This window comes from Hippocampus bargibanti, linkage group LG22 (assembly GCF_051943395.1).
Source record: "Hippocampus bargibanti isolate YZ-2025 linkage group LG22, ASM5194339v1, whole genome shotgun sequence".
Taxonomy (NCBI): Eukaryota; Metazoa; Chordata; class Actinopteri; order Syngnathiformes; family Syngnathidae; genus Hippocampus; species Hippocampus bargibanti.
The window spans coordinates 6,544,278-6,565,886 of NC_142755.1; the positions used below are offsets into that span (position 1 = coordinate 6,544,278).

General features: G+C 43.3%; 1 protein-coding gene across 3 annotated transcripts in view; it reads right to left on the reverse strand.

The window, feature by feature from the left end:
- Nucleotides 1-21,609, reverse strand: part of syt1a (synaptotagmin Ia) — a 96,329-nt gene that overhangs the window by 25,922 nt on the left and 48,798 nt on the right. The gene's annotated exons all lie outside the window — the stretch shown is intronic.

Genomic DNA, 21,609 nt, shown 5'->3' on the forward strand with positions numbered 1-21,609 from the left:
GATAGTCCCGGTTATATCGATACTATTTCTATGCACGCACGGAGAAAATTACATGCAAACAGGGTCGGATATATCGATAGTCCCGGTTATATCGATACTTTTTCGGACTCCCTTGAATATCGATATAACGATACTTTACTGTATATATTATTTACTTTGGATAGCCTAGCGTAAGGTATGCTAAGCACGTGCAGTCACAACAAAGCTGCTAGCGGTTTGCTTAAACGGGAGATTATTTATTAGCCTCGAGCGACGCGGATAATAACCGCCAGTGCCGCTTTCACATTTAATTGAATCGAGCGTTTGCAAGATGGCCGCCCCCCCCGAAAGGCCGCTTGCTTGTGTAAACAAGACACGTACAAATACACACGTGAAATTCACCTGGACCACAAAAAGCCACATGGGAGCGACAAAGGGTGTTTTTGCGCTTAAGAGTTAGTCATCAACCTTGCTCCGCCCCAAAAACAATTATACAAAAAAAATCCTTCTGTGGAGGACAAACACTTGAAAATCGGTTGCAATTCATCCAAAATCTCCAGTCGGTTTCTTGTTTAGTTGTTTTTGCAGATACGGATTGATTTTTCAGCCTTTTTGGCCACGACATTCATCAAGGAGACTCTGCTGAGCGCTTGGGTCTTTTCGGCAGCACCGTTTTTGATTGGGAGCATCAGTATGTAACTGTCGCTGCTTGGAATTGAAGCGGATTTACGTGAGACAAGAGATGTGAGATAATCTTGTCAATGGATGATACAGCTTCATGTTTGCTTCAACATTTAGCTTGTAGCAGACATGTACATTTCATTATGACCGTCCCTGATCCACTGGTGAAAAGGACGTTTTGATCGTCTACTCTTTCATCTAGAACTGCATCATACAAAAAAGAAGGTGCAGAAAGTGCTTAGGATTGAATGACTGTCTTTTGTGGTGTCATATTAAGTGTTATTTTGTTTGTCGCGTCAGCACAGAGCGCCGATGCATATGTGACACTGCCGCGGCTTGGAAATGACACGGATTTACGTGAGACAGTAGATTTGAGACAGTCTCCCCTAGTCAATGGATGCTACAGCTTCGTGTTTGCTTTTAACATTGAGCTTGTAGCAGACGTGCACATTCCACTATGTCGTCGCTGATCCACTGGTGAAAAGGATGTTTTGACCGTCTCCTCTTTCATCTAGAACTACTTCATACAATAAAGTGTGTGCAGAAAGTGCTTAAATTAAATGACTGTGTCTTTGTGTTGTCATATTATTTTGTTTTTTTGTTTACTTCAAGATGGCGCCGCGAGAGTGGCTGCCTTTACAGCAGCTCCTGTATTTTGTTTTTCTACTTCTTCCTATCCTTTACTCTGCCTTTCATAATTTGGTTGCTGTGAAATGTACATTTCTCCACTGCGAGATTAATAAATGCTAATCCAATCCAATGATAGAAGCTATATTAGGAATTTGATGGCGTACTTGGCTAACAAAGTTATTGCATGACCAAAATGACATATGTAGAAGCAAACATTACTTGAAATAGAAATTACTCGATACACCCCCAAAAAAGAAAAACAGGCTAGAAATAGGCATGAAATGATTGACAGGAAAATCTTTTCCATTTGTTCCTTCAAGGCCCGCCTCCTCCGCTTCCAACGTCAACTGACAGGAAACCGCAAACGCCGCCAATGGCTGACAGCCTCGCCAACCGGGAGAGCGGCTGCCTTTACAGTATTTGTTTTTCGACTTCTTTCTTTCCTTTCCTCTTATAATCATAATATTGCTGCTGTGAAATGTAAATTTCTCCACTGTGAGACTAATAAAGGTTAATCCAATTAATCCAATCCAAACAAAATGGCGGACTTCCTGTTTGTCTCACCTGCCTTCTTGAAAGTTTTTTTTTCTTCCTACTCTCCATGGACAAGCCGATCAAATGTTTCAAATTTCTGTTTTCAAATGGGTTTAAGGACCCCAAAACGGCTTATTTTGAGCCATGACTTTTATGTCGCTTTCAAACGACAGTAGGCGGCGGGCGATGCTTGAATCCAAACGTTATCATGCTACCTTTTTTGCACCTTCATGACTCATCTCCCTCCTTTGGCACGCCAACTCCCGCTCGCTCTGCACTTCAGCTCGTTTCACGGGATAAAGCCAAAGCGGTGGTGAAGTGACCTTTTTTTTCCCCGAGTGGGCTCGAATATCACGCATGGCATACAGACCCACCCCCTGCTGTGCGCCGTTTTGACGACCTCCCAGTAAAACAAGCACAAAATGGCCGCTCGTTGCTCCCCTGCGAGACACCGCGGCACATTCTTTCCACTTCACTGAAGTGTCACATTCGATGTTCCGGCGGGCGGTGGGAAAAAAAAGACACACATTCAATGAGATTTATAATATGAATGTGTCACCCACAAATATTTTCAAAGCATAACTTTGAGCGATATTTTGAGATTTTTGTCATGTTAAACTACAATACAACAGGTGACTTGTGTGGCTCGAAGGGGCGTGGCCTCATTTGACATCATATTTTTACAATAATAATAACAATAAGAAGAAGAAGAATAAGAATAGTACATGTCATTTATAAGCACCTTTCAAAACTCTCAATGTCACTTTACATTCACAGGTTAAGTTTTTTTTTGTGGGTGAGCAGCGGCAGCCACACGCGCCATCGTTCACTCAACCCGGAAGTAACTCAAATAGATAGAAAGGTAGCCAGCTAGCTAATAACTATTATGATTATTATGATGATTATTGTTATGATGATGATTATTATAATGATTGTATAATGATTATAATGATTATACTATTATTATTATTTTTATAGCTAATAGCTAGCCAGCTAGATAGGTATAAGTGTCTTTCAAAACTCTTTACTGTCACAGGCAGTTTTTTTTTTGTGGGTGAGCAGCGGTAGCCTCATGCGCCAGCGCACACTTAACCCAGAAGAACTCAAATAGATAGAAAGCTAGCTAGCTAATCGCTAGCTAATAGATAGCCAGATAGCTAGATAGCTAATAAATAGATAGATAGCTAGATAGCTAATAGATAGATAGTTAGAAATCCAGTTAGCCTGCCAGATAGCTAATAAACAGCAAATAGATAGAAAACAGCTAGTTAGCTAGATAGCCAGCCAGATAGCTAGATAGCCAGCTAGATAGCCATATACAGTGAGACCTCAACTTACAAACTTTTTGTCTTACAAACGTCAAATTTATGAAAATTAAACTTTATAATAAGCACTATTTTCATAATACACACCCACCACGGCTGGCGGAGTGATCTTCGGCGGAAGCACACGACCGAACAGCACCAGAGGTTAGTTACCAACAGTCCTTCCATAAGCCATCAACTACCATCAAAAAGGGAAATGAAACTTTATTTTACAGCACAGTTTATTTCTTTAATTACAGTCCTCATGTAATGCGCCTCTCTTTCCAAACAGCAATTCCCTTTGACCTTCGACCTCCAATGCCATTCCATCAAGCCATAAGTGACCATTACAAATGTAAATAAGTGACTTTATGATACAATTCAGTGTAATTATTTCATTACAATATAATAGCACATTTATTATACAAAGAATAAGGTATGTTGTGTGTTGTTTTAAGGCTTATTTAGTTGAAAAGTATATTTTATGGAAACCCGGGAACGGATTATTCCCATTTTAATGGTTTCTTATAGGATTTTTTTTTGAGATACACACTTTTCGCCTTACACACTCTGTCTGGGAACCAATTAAGTTTGTAAGTTGAGGTCTCACTGTAAATAAAAAAGTGACGACTTTGGGATACTCAAGGAAGTCATGTCACCATAAAAAGGATATCCAACGCAGTTGAAAAAAAAAAGAACGTGGAAGACAAGCATTTGCTCCATCGGCTGTAAACCTTCAACCCAATTACGGAGAAGCCAGATGGCCCAGCAGGTCCCAAAACGCAGCGCCAATGCTGGAAACAACATTCACTTCCCTTCTCTTCTATCTGGGTCATTTCCCCGGCCGCTTACCTCGCTTTGCTCTCGAAAAAAAAACATACAACTGGCGTCTGCAGGAATACAAAAAAAGGTCGGTCGAGCAAGAACCGGCAACGCGGTTCGCATCCTTCATGCGGATTCCAATGAGCTAATCATGCGCTAAATCGCTAATTAAAAACCCCTTCATCGATAATTCTTGCTAACTATCGACAAATGTCACCTTAAATGAAAGTGGTGTGGATGAATGTCGCCATTTCCGATAAAAATCGTTGTGTTTGATTGACGTCGCCGCTGACGAACGCGGGTTTCGCGAATGGCGGTACTTGTCGGATTAAACCAATCAGAGTGAGGACACTTGTTCCGGGTCCAAAGAGAAATAGCAACAGTTTATCATAATAATAACAATACATTTAAATTCTAAGCGCCTTACAAAACTCTCAAGGTCACTTTACAGTCACAGGATCAGTTTTTCTGTGGGTGAGCAGTGGCAGCCACACACGCCGCGTTCACTCAACCCGAAAGTAAATCAAATAGATAGAAAACTAGGTAGCCAGCCAGTAGATTGCTAATAGATAGCTACCAAGATAGCCAGCCATCCAGAACCCCTTGGCTTACGAACTTTTTGGTTTATGAACGTTAAATTTCTGAAAATTTTACTTTGGCATACGAACTTTTTTCGGGATACACACGAAGCTGCCACAATGAGTGATGTGTTATTCGCGAACAAGCCCGTTCTTCTAAGAACAAAATGGCAGCTGACTGTTTTTATTCCTCTATTCCCCCCCCCCCAGTCTTCGGTTCAAGCCATGTGATTGGTCAAGAACGCAGCAGTGAGGGGTGGTGGTTTAAACATTAAAGAGACAGGCAGACGACAGTGAGTTTCAAGTTTGATAGTTCAAAGGCAGAGTGTAGACTGCAGGGTTAATCAGGCCCCACAAACAACCTGCACAAGCCATCTGTACACTTGATGCAAAAAGCTATCAAAAAATTGATGAGGAATTAGATAAAATTATCGCAGAGAAAGCACCTACAAGGGATCATTCCTCAAGATGCTGAAAGGTTACGTTCCCCATCAAGTGTTTAATGCTGATGAAAGCGACCATCAAAGGTTAATAAAACGACTTTATTATACAGAACAGTTTATTTCTTCAATTATAATACCATAGCATATTTATTAAACAAAAAATAAGGTACATTTTGTGTAGTTTTAAGGCTTAGAAAATTAGAAAATTATGTTTTATGGGGACCTGGGAACGGATTATTCTCATTTTCATTGTTTCCTATGGGAAATGAATTTTTGGGATACACACTTTTCGCCTTACACACTCTGTCTGGGAACCAATTAAGTTTGTAAGCCAATGTATCACTGTATACCTAATAGATAGCTAAATAAATAGAAAGCAAGCCAGACAGCTAGTAGATAGCTAATAGATAGATAGCCAGATTGCTAAACACCAGTCGATAAAAAGCTAAATAGAGAGAAAGTGCAAACGAACTTTTGGGCTCGCGAAGTCTTCTTTTTCTTACTAAACTGATTTTTTTTTTTTTTCGGGGGGTGTGAAAGGCGTGGTTAGTGAACCGTCGGTCACAAGCAGGATGCCGCCGCGCCAACTCGCGCGGGTCTTTTAGAAATATAATAAAGCGCCTTGTGACCGCCGGCTGCGGAGGGCGATAAGAGGAAGGGAGTGGCTCCCTGCACCTTGTCCCGCTCTGCCTCTTTGCTCACCTGCAGCCAATCTTTGGTGAACGCGAGGAATGGAAGTGAAAAAAAAAAAAAAAAAAAAAAAAACGTTATTAACCTCGCTTTGCTGCCGGGCCGCGACAGCTCTATTAAGGCCGCGGCTCAAAGATTTCGCCACACTTTCAATTACGCCTTCCAAAAGCGTCGGTAAGCTAAGTAGACGGAAGAAAGGAACCGGGCCGGGAGCCTTATCGCTTTCCTCTTGTTCCCGCGGCGGCGGAGCCCGAATGCCGGAGGGGACAAGCGCTCCATTTATATGACAGACAAGGCGCCCCCGTGGAAATTGGGTCGGCCATTCAGCGGCAAAATGAAGTGCACCCGAATCAATAAGTGGGCGTGACAAAAGGAAAGTGGCGACATGGCGATGGATCGCGGTCCGTTTTCGGATTGCTAAATGTTTCTTTGTTGAGCTTCACGGGTGATCAAACAAAATAAAATGCCGTACACGTATCAAACTGAGGTCTTATTAGTGGCAAGCCGTGCATTTAAATCTTAGGCCTTCAGTGGTTCTATGTCTGAATCAATCCAAGATGCGGCTGTGGAATGATTTACTACACGTCCATTAGAGGGTGCCGTTAGCCAGGAACTAACTTGTGACTTGAAACTTAAAACTGCAATATTATTTGCTATTTTTTGCTAGCTTCGGAGCTGTCCAACCTTTCTTGAAAAGTCTGTCTTGAAAATGGCTTTAACAATATATCTGCAACCAAATCAATTTCTTCTCCTCCATCAGCCACTGCGGGTTGACAAAACTGCTATCTAGCTAGCCCACAATTGGCTATCTAGCTAATTAGTTCGCTTTCTATCTATTTTAGTTACTCCGGGTTGAGTGAACGCTGGCGTGTGTGGCTGCTCCTGCTCACTCACAGAAAAACTTATCCTGTGACTGTAAAGTGCCCTTGAGAGTTTTGAAAGGCGCTTATAAATGACATGTATTATTATTATTATTATTAAATCAACATAAATATGTATTTGCTGATGCAGCTCACAATAGAAACAGCGTGCTAGCTCTGGCCAGTATGCACTTATCATTAGCGGCTAGTGATATTATAATCGGCTGGTGACTAGCCAATTCGCAAAAACTGACGTTTCCAGCACCTTCTAGCAGGCCTTGGGTTGCCAGCTCGAACTCTGATTGGTTGAAGCAACAGTTTCAACAACACTTATTTTATGCTCAGGGCCTGCAGAACTGATTGTGAAGGCGTCCAGGTCGATTTCTGACTCTGGTAACAAATAATGGCTGAAATGTGATTGGTTAGATGTTTAAATAGGAAAACACACATATGGAAGCAGCACAACAGAGGAAAAGCAATGGTGGGAGCTGAAAGATAATTTGATTCTGATATTTTTAGGCTAGCAGAGAAGGCTTTGCAGGCCCTGACGGTCCACCACTGGGTCTTATCAGCTTGTGGCTGATTCGGGGTGTTTCAAAATGGCCTCCCACTGACTCATCACTCACCGAAATGGTGATGTAGCATTTGGTATTATGTTCAAAGGCACTCTGGCTGGCCAAAATGGCGTCCAAAATAGCAATGGCGGCGGGGATGAATTTGAAACGGGGATTCAAATGACGGAGCAGAGAGCCCAAAGTCAAATAAAGACAACAACAAAGACGTTGGCGTGGCGTTGCTCATCTGCTCGCTAAGAGAGACCGGCAGGGAGATAAACACCTTCTGCAAATACGCAAACGCTGTGATTAGATGATGGTGGGCGGCGCAACGGGGGGGCGCAGTGTCAACATCGGCGACACAAAGAAAGTCGTCTGTGCGGCAAGAGTCATTTCAAAGTCGGCGCGGGAGACGCGCTTTGTTTTTTTTTTGTCGACGGGGAGACAATCTCGTCTGGGAACCAATTCAGTTTGTAAGTTGAGGTCTCACTGTATATCCCTACTGCCCAGAGGTGGCGGTACAAGACCTGCTCTAAATAACCAAACATCATTGCTTCAATACCGAAACGTATTGAAAACACACCAAGCACAAAAGCATGTCAAAAAACTTGTCTAGGTCACGTGATACATAGCGCTAAAATTAGCCCACTGTAAGCTAGCAAAATGAGTAAAAAAAGTGCATTTGGAAAGTTTCTCTGCTAATAAAGTTGTATAAAAGTACACAATGGATTCACGTTTATGATTATATTTAAAAGAATGAACAAAACAGTTTCCATGCCTGTCGTATCATTTTATTTTGTTGTATTTATCCGCAGGTCCTTGAAAATATTGTCTGACATTAAACCGGTCCGTGGCGCAAAAAAGGTTGTGGACCACTGCTTTAGTGGACACTCCTTGAATTGCACCCCATAAAAATATGAATTATTCTATGAAATATAAAAAAAAATGTATTTTTTTCACTTTTAAATTATCTTGCGGGCCTGATCAAACCTCCTCGGGGGCCTGTTCCGGCCCACGGGCCGTATGTTTGACACCCATGGTCTATGTAGTTCTAAAACACAATATTCTGCGGGTCCTGCAATTTGAGTGAAAATGACAAAAACCCTGGCACTGGAGTGGACCAATTTTTGCACATCGTCTGTCAGTGAATGAGTTAAACACACCTGGACATCCTTACGCCCGACGAGGTTTGCTCAACAGGCACATAAGATACTACATGAGACGTTTCCGTCACGGCGAGGCATCAAACCCGACGATAAGGGATCTGTGGCGACCCCATCGAGACAGCCTGAGTGAGAAATAGGGACGAAACGCCTGCTGAAAAACACCAGGCCGGCAGCCATGATGGCGAGATACCAAGATGGCGGGTTTGCCGTCACAAAAGCCTCGGCGTTCCCCGCAGGTGGAGGATTTCTTTTGTAAGATGATAAAACGGGATTTTGACGGAAAGAACTTGCCGCAAGCACGTGTCCCAAAACATCTGTTGCAGGGAAAGGCCCCCGTGGCGACGAAAGAGAGAGAGAGAGAGACCTTCCCGCCTCCGACGTGATCATTATCGCCGCTAGCGACGGCCAAATCGGCGGCGACGGCGGCATAGTGGTTCCAAGTTACGCCCGGGTGAATTTTGGCCGACGAGCCACGGCGTTATTAAAGCAAACGAGCTCGACGAGGGGCTGTTTATTTGATTCGACTGGGTTTTTTAGTAATTAGGCACCAGGCGGTTGTTCATTCCCATGATGAGCCAAACTCGCACAGCTGCTTGAGCGCAAATACATCACTATTTGCGAGGATTTAACCCCCCCGCCCAAAAAAAAAAAGATTGATAACCGCTAGCTATTTATTATACCAAAACATACAGTAAAGTCTCGTTATATCGATATTCAAGGGAGTCCGACAAAATATCGATATAACCGGGACTATCGATATATCCGACCCTGTTTGCATGTAATTTTCTCCTTGCGTGCATAGAAATAGTATCGATATAACCGGGACTATCGATATATCCGATATCGATATAACGAGACTTTACTGTATTTCAATCTATTCTTCAAACTTGATTCTTTAACTCATTCACTGCCAGTCCCAAATGTATTTGGGAATTGAAACTCGTGACGCTATTCTCGAATTTGTTTGGATTTTTGGTATTTCTTCCGGGGGAGGAGCGATAAAGCGCTGGTCAGACCTCTGGCAATGTTTTTCCCTCCCACGAATGGCAGCATTTGCCTTTTGTCCATATTAGCGCTTTGTTAAATCTTCAGCTAAAGCGCTATATAAATCAATATGTATTGCATTTTGTAAAGCTGCCCCCATTTCAAGCTCAGATAACTCCAGACCCATATAACTTAGGAATTAACTAAGGTTTCTTACACTGTATTGAATGTTTATGTCGTCATAAAACTCAATATTCTGTGGGTTCTGCAATTTGATTGAACATGACAAAAACCCTGGCACTTGATTGGACATATTTTTGCACATGTGGCAGTGATTGAGTTAAAAGATGAGAACGACGCAAGCTAAATTTTCTTACTTTCTGACATCTATAAAGTTGCCACAAAATAGCCACAAAATTATTCTGTTGTTAAAGCATTATATAAATCGATATGTTTGCATTTTGCACAGCTGCCCCCATTTCAAGTTCAGATAACTCCAGACCCATATAACTTAGGAATTAACTATTTTTCTGAAAAAAAAAAATAGAGTCTAAGGTTTCTTACACTGTATTGAATGTTTATGTTGTCCTAAAACTCAATATTCTGTGGGTTCCTGCAATTTGATTGAACATGACAAAAACCCTGGCACTTGATTGGACACATTTTTGCACATGTGACAGTGATTGAGTTAAAAGATGAGAACGACATAAGCTAAATTTTCTTACTTTCCGACATCTATAAAGTTGCCACAAAATTATTCTGATGTTAAAGCACCATATAAATCAATATGTATTGTATTTTGTACAGCCACCCCATTTCAAGCTCAGATAACTTCATAACCATACAACTTAGGAATTAACTCTTTTTTTTCTGATGAAAAAATGATAGTTTAAGGTTTATTATACTGTATTGGATGTTTATGTCATCATAAAAATCAATAGTCTGTGTGTACTGGAAAGTGACAATGACAAAAACCCTGGCACTGGAGTGCATGCAGATCGTCTGGAAGTGATTGAGTTAAAAGATGAGAACGACGCAAGCTACGTTTTCTTCCTTTCCGACATCTATAAAGTTGCCACAAAATAGCCACAAAATTATTCAATCTTGGAGGCAGTTGTGACTTTTCGGCCTTGCCACCTCGGTCACATTTTGATCTCCCATTTCTGCGCACTATCTTGTCGACACCGATTCCCGGCGGCGGGCTCGGCAGATAACTTCCTCTGACACGCGCCGCCCCGCCGTCCCAAAACGCAGAAACCCGTATCCAATCTCTGCCGCTCGTCTCAATTTCTAGGAAGTTAGCCGTGACCGGCGCGCGGTAGTTTCCTAGCTTGGCCGATCCCATTTATACAGACGCTGCGTCAACGCTATTTCGTCCTCCGTTTTTCTTGCTAGCCGCAAGCGTGAAGAAAAGGAATGAGATGTTTTGTTTGTTCGCTTGCCGACACTCTCCGACAGATCGCGATGACTAAAACACTGCGATGGCTAACAAACTCTCACATGCTCTCGTCTTCGGTTATAAGACCTTTTGTCGGGATGAAAACACACATAGCGACCGTATCACGTTACGCTGGATGCGCGGCTTAATCCTGAAGTCCGCATTGAATGTCGCATTGCGAGCTAACGTGCTAAGGACAAATCCTAAACCGCAAACTCTGAAAACCGCAAAATCTCAACTCCAATCGCCACGTTCTGCATCTTCACCAGCAGATCATGTTATTTAATGACGCAGAATAAATCACAGCTTCCTATTTGGGCTGATTGAAAAGCTTCTGCTTTTGTCCAAAACATTCTTTGGCAAATCAGGAGCGGAACGTCAGCGAGACTGTTGATTCGAAACGTGCTAATTTAAAACGTGGCAGGTGACAATGTGACGAGGCTAATTTTGGGCATGAAGCTGCGGCACCTGCCAAAGAATAACCCCCGTCCCCTTTTTTTGTGTCTCAAAACATGACGTTTGTTTGGACAAAGCCAAACCTGAACCAACTAGACGGGAAAAGGCCGACAGAGCGTGAACAGGCAATCTCGAACGCCGGCTGACAGGCAGGTGTGTCAACATTTACGGAACCGTGTTTGGTTTGGAGGTTGTTGGTTTTTTTTAAACCTTAAATTAAAATCACGTCGGGGTCACCAGAGTAGAAAGCGCAGTCTCCGAAGCCGAGCGGGCCGAACAAACACTTCATTTCAACCCCTTGAAAGGACAACCGACACCATTTTTATGTTTCCTAACTGACACCAGAAAAACGTTTTATAGCATCTAAAATACCCAAAACGTGCAGGCCGATATTTTTAGTCAAATGCAAAACACCAATAAAAATGACTTAAAGTGTCCAAAAACGACTTCAAAATGACCTCGGGATGGCGAGTTTCAGAAGGTCCCGCCCCCTTATTCGTGACGTCACGCCAAGACGTCTTTGCCTTGCTCTAGAATCAAAACAATGGCTTCAGAGAGTTCAGATTCAGAGAAGATGCTTTCTTGTTACTCATCCAGTTATGAATATGATTCAAATAGTTCTGAAGAGGAAAGCATAAATATTTGCAATTGATTATAGAAGTCCTTCCGGATCATTTTGAGGCGTCTGGATTCCAATGTAGCACCCAGAAAATGCACAAGATGGCGCCCAATCTCCGTTGGAAATGGGCTGATTTGTCTGTTGTGAATTTGTGTCAACTAGTATCAAATAGTAGTCTTGGTGCAACACACAACGATTCACCATCGCGTTATTTATGTGTTTTCCTTCTAATTTTGCCATCAGCACAGTTTTCAGACCAAACAAAGTACCCAAAATGCATTGTGTGTCACTTTCTCGGTCAGGGGGCGTTCCAAATGAGACGTCACGTAGGGGATCGTCATCAACTCGAAAATAAGACTTCCTGAATATTCAGCGCGAGTCTTAAAACGTAAAATATAGCTACAGTAAAGTCTCGTTATGTCGATATCGGATATATCGATAGTCCCGGTTATATCGATACTGTTTCTATGCACGCACGGAGAAAATGACATGCAAACAGGGTCGGATATATCGATAGTCCCGGTTATATCGATATTTTTTCGGACTCCCTTGAATATCGATATAACGAGACTTTACTGTATATGCGGTGAAATCTTGTTAAAATGCGCTCAGTAGAAATCATTTGAAGTGATTTTACAAATTATGGACACAACTTGTCCGGGGGTGTCGGTTGTCCTTGAATGCAGAGTCTATACGGACGTGACCTCGACGCTCCGCCATCTTGTCACATTTTTAGCACGTTACACGGTTGAAATCGCAACATTGGGCGAGTTTCCACAGCGGCTCCGGGAACTCAACGTTCCCCAGGAAAGAAATATCGTGACCTTCACGTATTAAGTCGGTGATTGTGACCCATCGTCATAATCAATGGCTTTTACGCTGAAGCATGTAGCCAATAGCTCCTTAACCGGCAAACGGGGCCTGAAGTGATTAAAGCCAATTGGATAGCGAAAGAACACGCGTCTGGGAGAAACTAGCGCGGCGGCCGGGTTTGATTATAAAGACTGATCACCCCCTATGCCGAGCACCCCTCGTTACGCTCCAAGTCAATTACGAGTTATGCGGAATCCTGTGACACGCCACAAGGGCGCGTTGATTTCGGGCCGGAATTTCCACTAGCGTTGAACACGAAACAATCAGGCGCCATTGTGCTCGGAGTGCCAAGCTCTCCTGCGCCTTCATTAGAGATGGCGCCGGGATGTTTGCGTGGAAAACTATGCAGACGCTCGAGGTCAGGCGAGAGGAACCTTGTCGGAATCGTAAACAAAATGAATCAGCATTTACTGGTCGGAAACAAAGTGTCGGCAGGAAGACAGAGATAAAGCGATGATTTATGGGCGCCATTAATTGCCAGAGGCAGCCGATGCATCCTATTCGAGCGTGGAGATTTCTTATCGATGGCTGCAAATGAACCGAGATGGTCAGTCAAGCTCGCACGTCCGACGCGGAATGTGAACGTCGCGATCGGAGCTCGCCTGGAAATGTGCGAAAAATCTTCCACTATGTGAATTTGAAACAATTGCTTGCATCAATCCTGTGTTTTTCCATTGCGGTTTGGTTCGGGGCCGTCACAAAAATGGACACTTCAACGTACAGTGAGTGAGTAGGAGGTTGTTTGACAAATTGTATTAAAATAAAGTCAGCAGGAACAAAATGTAAAACATCAAAATCATCTGAATGGAAAAAATACAAAGTAGCAAAAGAAGACCAAAAGTAAAAGTCCGCCAAGTTTAAACAAACACATGCACAGCATACACAATGCATGCAACAAACATACAGCAAACAATGAACCGACACCGGATGGTCGTGCCGGGTGTCCTTTTAAGTGTCAGTGATTAAAACGACCAGCACCTGTGCAGGTTCAGGTGGGGCCGACAGCGCCCCCCCGTTGGTCACCAACCAGATCATGACACTCTCGAGGACTTGCACACTGCAAGAATCAGCGCAAAATCTACAAGGTTTTTCGGGGCTGCTCGCAAGCGGCGTAGCAGCTCTGTACGGAGCTTTCGGACGCCGGCGTAGGAGGGGGAAGCGAGCCGGCGTCCTCGTCAAGGTATGGCAGTGTGGATCTCGAACGCCGCTCCCATCGATCCACCTCGCTAATCTACGCTCACTACCAAACAAGATGGACGAACTTCTTCTTCTCACAAAAACCAATAAAACATTTGCACGCTCTGCTGCCCTGTGCTTCACTGAGACCTCAGTGACCGCCACCCGGATTCCGCGCTACACCTACCCGGATTCCGTCTCCTCAGAGCCGACCGTGACACGGAGCAATCTGGGAAATCCAAAGGCGGTGGAATATTCTTCTACATCAACAAAGAATGGTGCATCGATGTCACGATGCTCGACGCACACTGCAGCGCTGGCTTGGAATCACTGTCCCTCAACTGCAAGCCATTCTACTCGCCACGTGAGTTCGCTTCCTTTATTCTCGTCGCCGTGTACATCGCGCCACAAGCTAATGCTAACGCGTGTATACAAACGCTAGCGGACCATGTAAATCAACTCGAACAAAAATATCCAGAGTCACCCCTGATCATTTTAGGCGATTTTAATCAAACGCGTCTAAACTGTGAACTTCCCAAATATAAGCAGCATATTGACTGTTTCATCAGAGAAGGAAATATTCTAGATCACTGTTACACAGCACTCAAAGGCGCATACCGGTCTGTTGCGCATGCAGCATTGGGTCTTTCTGACCACTATTTAATCCACTTAATTCCCACATACAAACAGAAACTCAAATGTGTAAAACCGGTAGTCAAGACAGTTAAAACATGGACAGATGAAGCAAAGTTATCGCTACAAGAATGCTTAGACTGCACTGATTGGAGCGTCTTTGAAACTTCAACGGGCACATTGGATGAATACACAGACACTGTAACATCATACATCAGTTTCTGTGAGGCACATGTGTGTACCAACAAAGTCCTTCCGCTCATTCAACAACAACAAGCCATGGTTCACTCCCAAACTCAGGCAGCTTATCCGCATTTAGAAGCGGCGATCGAGCGCTTTACAAACTCGCCCGAAACAGATTGACAAAGGAAATTAACATTGCAAAGAAAAGTTATGCAGAGAGGCTTAACAAACAGTTAACTCCGCTAACGACGCTGCATCGGTGTGGAATGGCCTGAAAGCAATAACAAAGTTTACCATCACCCCAAGCAGTGTACGACAATGGTCTGGCTGATGACCTTAATACATTATTTTGCCGATTTGAAAAGGGAACCCCCCATTTCCCTCATATGTCCACAATTACCATAAACCACCGTATCTCTGCCCTCTGCCCTACAGATCCATGAACTGGACGTGAGACGGCTCTTCAAGCAGCAGAAGATCAAGAAAGCTGCAGGACCTGACAGAGTGTCCCCCTCCTGCCTGAAAGTCTGCGCTGACCACCTGGCTCCGGTATTCACACGAATCTTCAACAGATCCTTGGAGCAGTGTGAAGTCCCATCGTGCTTCAAACAGTCTACTATCATCCCAGTTCCAAAGAAACCAGCACCCTCGGGATTGAACGACTATAGACCTGTCGCTCTGACGTCTGTGGTCATGAAGTCCTTCGAACGCCTCGTGCTGAACCACCTGAAGAACATCACCGGACCTCTGCTAGATCCTTTTCAGTTTGCCTACCGGGCAAACAGGTCTGTGGAAGATGCAGTCAACATCGGACTGCACCACATCCTCGACCACCTCGACAACAGAGGAACCTACGCAAGGATCCTGTTTGTGGACATGAAGTGGGAGGTCAACACCAACTCTATCCTGAAAAAGGCCCAACAGAGAATGTACTTCCTGAGGCTGCTAAAGAAGCATGGCCTGCCACAGGAGGTGCTGCAACATTTCTACACGGCTGTCATCGAATCCATCCTGTGTTCTTCCATCACCGTTTGGTTCGGGGTCACCCCAAAAATGGACAAAATCCGACTTCAACGGTCAGTTTGGACGGCGGAAAAACTCATTGGTACCACCCTACCCACTCTCAAGGACTTGGACACTGCAATGATCTAAACTAGGGTGCGGAAAATCATACTGGACCCTCCGCACCCTGCCCACCACCTTTTCCAGCTCCTCCCCTCAGGCAGGCGCTACCGATCCATGCGCACCAAATCCAGGAGACATTTGAACAGCTTCTTCCCCCAAGCCATTAACTCTTTGAACAGTAGCCCAAATTGAACTGTATAGTGCCTCTTTGCATTTTTTTTGATGATGATACTAGTGCAGCGTGTTCGACCGGAAACAAATTCCTTGTGTGTTCTACATACTCGGCAATAAAGATGATTCTGATTCTGAAAATCAAACTGGACCCCGTGCACCCTGCCCACCACCTTTTCCAGCTACTCCCCTCGGGCAGGCGCCAGGATCCATAGATTAGATTATCTTTTATTATTGTCCTCCATACTTATTTGTCATATCTTTTTTTATGATGATACTAGAGCAGCGTGTTCTAGCGGAGAAAAAATACCTTGCGTGTACTACATACTTGGCCAATAAAAATGATTCTGATTGTGATTTAGCATCGCTTCACCCATAAACCCCCCCAAAAATGCGTTTTTAACGCAGGAGATGTTTTTTTTTTCCTTCCTCCGCGTTTCAAACACCTGAGAGTGAAGCCGACGCTTCTGACATTTACAGGAATTAGAGGGTGTTAGCAAGCAAACGACAAGCACTTTGTCTCCATTTAGCTGACGCGGCGAGAGCATTACAGTGTGGAGATATTCTGGCGGCTTCAAATGCGTCGCTACGGTTTTTAGCCCAAGACGCGTAACTCATTACCGTGACACACTCAAAAGGGGGCGTGGCGTGGTGAGAAAGGAATCTTAAAGGACAACCGACACCATTTTTTTGTTTCGTGACTGACATCAGAAAAACGTTTTATAGCATCTAACATAACCAAAACACGCAGGCTGATATTTCAGTCAAATGCAAAACACCAATAAAAATGAGTTAATGTGTCCCAAAACTACTTGAAAATGACCTCGGAGATGCCAAGTTTCAGAAGGTCCCGCCCCCTTGTTCGTGACGTCACATCTCTCGAATCAAAACAATAGCTTCAAATTCGGAGAAGATGCTTTCTGGTTACTCTTCCAGTGATGAATATGATTCAAATACAGTAAAGTCTCGTTATATCGATATTCAAGGGAGTCCGAAAAAATATCGATATAACCGGGACTATCGATATATCCGACCCTGTTTGCATGTAATTTTCTCCGTGCGTGCATAGAAATAGTATCGATATAACCGGGACTATCGATATATCCGATATCGATATAATGAGACTTTACTGTAGTTCTGAAGCGGAAAGCATAAATGTTTGCAATCGATTATAGAAGTCCTTCCGGATCATTTTGAGGCGTCTGCATTCCAATGTAGCGTCCCGGAAAATGCACAAGATGGCGCCCAAGCTGATTTGTCTGCTGGGAATTTGTGTCAACTAGTATCAAATAGTAGTCTTGGTGCAACACACAACTGATTCACCGTCGCGTTATTTACGTGTTTTCCTTCTAATTTCGCCACCAACACGGATCAAAACGAAATTGTGAAGCAAAACAATGTACCCAAAATGCATTGTGTGTCGCTTTCTCAGTCAGGGGGCGTTCAAGACGTGACGTCACGTCAGGCGTTGTCACCAACTCGAAAACAAAACTTCCTGAATATTCAGCACGACTCTTAAAACGTATAATATAGCTATATGCCATGGAATCTTTGTAAAATACGCTCAGTAGAAGTCATTTGAAGTGATTTTACAAATTATGGACATAACTTGTCCGGTGGCGTCGGTTGTCCTTGACCACTAAGGTGGGCATTTGCTGATTTTCGGGGGCTCCCTGTGAGTCCGAAAATGATTTCAAAGGCCTTTTGCAACATTTTCAATACAAATGTCCCCATTGTGGGACAATTGAAGGTGTTCTGATTCTGATTTCGAGTGGCTATTTTCAGCCTCAAATAGGATTTCTTGTGCATAACTTGGGGCGGCGGCAGCGGGGGGGGAAGCCGATTCAAATGCACCCTTCATTTCCTTTCATTTATGTCTAATTGGAGAAAGCCCAGCGCCCTCCAGATGCCGACTGCCTCCTCCAAAGTAGCAGCAAAATTGTTTTCTCATGCAAATGACTGCTTGCTTGCGTACGTGCGTGCACGCGCGTCTGCCCTAGTTTGACCTTGAGCTGTGTGTAAACACTCCAGATTGATGTGGAAAGGGGAGAAAAAAAATAAAGTGGAAAGTAACAACCAGGTTGCAGCTTCCTCCTGTCACACATTGACAGCGAAGAGGTGGGTGGCAGTGGACAGGGGCGGGTGTGCGAGAGAGCTCGCCCGAGGGGATAAAAAATCCAGATTAGAGATTTTGACAAACGGGCTGGATTTGGGTTTGGAAAATCCGACGTGGCTTGGATTGGACGCCGTCTTTTGTTTGATGACCAATCCCGGTATGTAGCATTTACGAGAGGGATTGACATCAGTGATATCAAGAACGATTTTTAACATGTAGCGTGTAACGCTAAAATGAGCTAACATCAGGGAACATTAGCTAACATGAGCTAACACCATCTAACATTAACTACCATTAGCTCACATGAGCTAACATCAGCTGACATGAGCTAACGCGAGTTCACACGAGGTAACATTGGCTTACATTAGGTAACATTAACTACCATTAATTTACATGAGCTAACATTGGCGGACATTAGCCAAGATTAGCTAACATTACCGATCAATAGCTAACATGAGCTGACATTGGCTAACATTAGCTAACATTAACTACCATTAATTCACATGACCTAACATTAACTAACATGAGATAACATGAACTAACATTAGCTAACATGAACTAACATTAGCTAACATGAGCTAACATCAGCTAAAATTAACTAAGATTAGCTCACATGAGCTAACATTAACTACCATTAGCTCACATATGAGCTAACATTAACTACCATTAGCTCACATGAGCTAACATTGGTTAACACTAGCTAATATGTAACTTGCCGGCTTTTTTTGGTCACCCCTCTCACAACGAACACGGCAATTGCGAGGTTACGACGTTGTACAATAAGATAAATATTTAATTACGTTTATAATCGTTAAAATTTAAAGGTAACTGTTAATGCTAATATTATCTTTTGACATTTTAACTTCACAATTAGGTAACATTAGCGAACATTAACTACCATTAGCTCACATGAGCTAACGTTTGCAAACATTAGCTAACATTAACTACCATTAATTCACATGACTTAAGATTGGCTAACATTAGATAACATGAGCTAACATTAACATTAGCTCACATGAGCTAACATTGGCTAACATTACTTTACATCAGCTGACATGATCTAACAATAGTTCACATGAGCTAACATTGGCTAACATTAGGTAATATTAGGTAACATTAGCTAACATTAAAGGACAACCGACGTCTCCGGACAAGTTGTGTCCATAATTTGTAAAATGGCTTCAAATTACTTCTACTGAGCGTATTTTAATAAGATTCCACCGCATATAGCTATATTTTACGTTTTAAGACTCACACTGAATATTCAGGAAGTCTTGTTTTTGAGTTGGTGACGAGTCCGTACGTGATGTCACTAAAGAACCGCCCCCTGACCGTAAAAAAGACGCATTGTAGCGGTCCTTCCATCATGTCAATGTATTTTGCTGTACTGTTTGGTTTGAAAATCTTGTGTTGCACCCAAAAGCCGACAGAAGAGGGCGTCCAAGCTCCATGGAAGGAATTTATCAACCTGTGGCAACGGGCTGATTCATTCCTCACAACAGCGGTGGCCATTTTTGGGTGTGACATTCCCCCCCACCCGTTTGCCTCAAAATGAGACAGAAGGACTTCTTTAATCGATTGCAAACATTTATGCTTTCCTCTTCAGAACTATTTGAATCATATTCATAACTGGATGTGTAACAAGAAAGCATATTCTCCGAATCTGAAGCCATTGTTTTTATTCTCCAGCAATGCAAGACGTCTTGGCGTGACGTCACGAACTGGGGGCGGGACTTTCTGAAAATGCCCAATTCGCAGCTCAATTTTTTGCAGATTTTGGACACTTTAAGTCACAGGTGTCAAAGTCAAGGCCCGCGGGCCAAATCCGGCCCGCCATGTCATTTTTTTTCGGCCCGCGACAGCAAATCAAACTTGTTAAATTCCATGATGATTGCTAAAATCTGAGCCAAAATGTCATATTTTTGGATGTCAACCACAATAAAAGTCATTGTTCTTGACTTCAGATTTGAAAACGAGTTATTCATTAATTTGCTGTGTGCTCTATATGTAATATTTGAAGGGATTTAAACATTCTAATGGGTTCCCCAAATTCATAACGGCCCTCGAGAGGAAACCATAACTACCATGTGGCCCGCGGCAAAAAATGACTTTGACACCCCTGCTTTAAGTCATTTTTATTGGTGTTTTGCATTTGAATAAAAATATCATACTGCGTGTTTTGGGTATTTTAGATGCTATAAAACGTTTTTCTGTGACATCGGTTGTCCTTTAAGTGCCATTAATTCACATGAGCTAACATTGGTGAACATGATCTAACATTTACTACCATTACCTCACATGAGCTTACATTGGCTGACATTAGCTAACATTAACTACCATTAGCTCACATGAGCGAACATTGACAACCATTAGCTAATATTAGCTCACATTAGCTCTATGTTTGCAAATGGAACATTTATAGTTTCAATGCCTTATTTGTCTGTCACAAACAAATATAAATGAATCATCATCTACAGCTTCCGGACGGGGGTGGGGTGCGGGGGTGCGAGAGAGCTCGCCCGAGGGGATAAAAAATCCAGATTAGAGATTTTGACAAACGGGCTGGATTTGGGCTTGGAAAATCCGACGTGGCTTGGATTGGACGCCGTTTTTCGTTTGATGACCAATCCCTGTATGTAGCATTTACAAGAGGGATTGACATCAGTGATATCAAGAACAATTTTTAACATGTAGCGTGTAACGCTAACACGAGCTAACATCAACTGACATGAGCTAACACGAGTTCACATGAGGTAACATTGGCTTACATTAGGTAACATTAACTACCATTAATTTACATGAGCTAACATTGGCGGACATTAGCCAAGATTAGCTAGCATTTGCGGACGTAGCCGATCCGACTCAATTGTGTAATTATGTGCTGAAAGTCAGATTTTTTTCGCCGCGGGGTGGGGGCGGGGGAGTTGCAGCGTGTACCCGTGCTCGTAAATCAGACCTGCAGGCAATTGTGAAAAAAAAGACGTCCATTACAGTAAAACAAATGCATCCCGGCAGCCAATCTGTGTATAAAACTACAAGACGAGGAAGTCATGAGACCCCTGAGGGGGGCCGGGGGGGGGGGGGGGGTGTAAATGAAAACTGCAGGTCTGCATGAATTCTCTCTCACAAGGCTATTTAGTCGACATGATCCTATTTAGAATGCTCCCGTTGGGTAATGAGGTTATTTGTCTTGTGCAAAAGGAGAGCCGAATATAAAGTTGTCACACCATTTCCCCTGCGAGAGATGAATGCGCACAGTCTGGCCTTGGCCCCTTTCACCAAAAAAAAAAAAACTCCACAGGAAACCCACAAAAAAAAAATCATTCATCTCGTGAGTAAAAATGTACACGCTGCCATTTTGTGAAACCGGAAACAAGAAAAAAGCCACTCGATTACGTACACCGAAACGAGTAAACCTCACCCGCACATTCCCCGCGAACGAAAGATGAGCGCGTTCACGCCTACGGCGGGAATCCCATTATCGCACAGGGATCACGGTTGTCATAGAAACCAAGACCGACACGCGCATAAGCCGTCTATCTCGCACGTGTGCGAATTAAGTGTGAAAATTCAGCCGCGGATGGCGAGCGCCGG